Genomic DNA, 486 nt, shown 5'->3' with positions numbered 1-486 from the left:
CCCGAGTTGCCCCGGTGGGTGCTGGGTGTCACCTCGCTTTCCCGCCTCCATGAGCTGTTAGAGGAGAGCCCCTTCCTTTCCCCTGCTGTCTCCCACTGAGCTCTGGAGCTCTGCCCCCCAAGTCCTCCTCCTGACATGCCCCAGTGGCTCCTGGACTTCAGCCCCCCACTCTCATCACTGGAAAGGGGTTTGGAGCTAAGCCCCCCGCTCCTGCCTGTGGAGGTACCCCAAGGGGCTGAGCTCAGCCCCCCAGCCCCATCCAGGGATGTCCCCAACCCAGCCCTGACGGGATCCCCACTTCTCTCCACAGATGGGCTCCACTGCGATGTGGAGTTTGAGCCCCAAAACCTGTCCAGGGATGGCCTCAACCCAGAGCTGAGCCCCCCACTTCTCTCTGTTGAAGTGCCCCACTGCAGTGAGGAGCCTGAGCCCCGAAACCCATCCAGGGCCGGCTCCGAGCCACCCCTGCGCTCCTCACTCCTCTCT

The sequence above is a fragment of the Mesitornis unicolor genome, unplaced genomic scaffold (assembly GCF_000695765.1).
Source record: "Mesitornis unicolor isolate BGI_N332 unplaced genomic scaffold, ASM69576v1 scaffold42617, whole genome shotgun sequence".
NCBI classification, from domain to species: Eukaryota; Metazoa; Chordata; class Aves; order Mesitornithiformes; family Mesitornithidae; genus Mesitornis; species Mesitornis unicolor.
Note: the sequence above shows the minus strand (reverse complement) of the source record.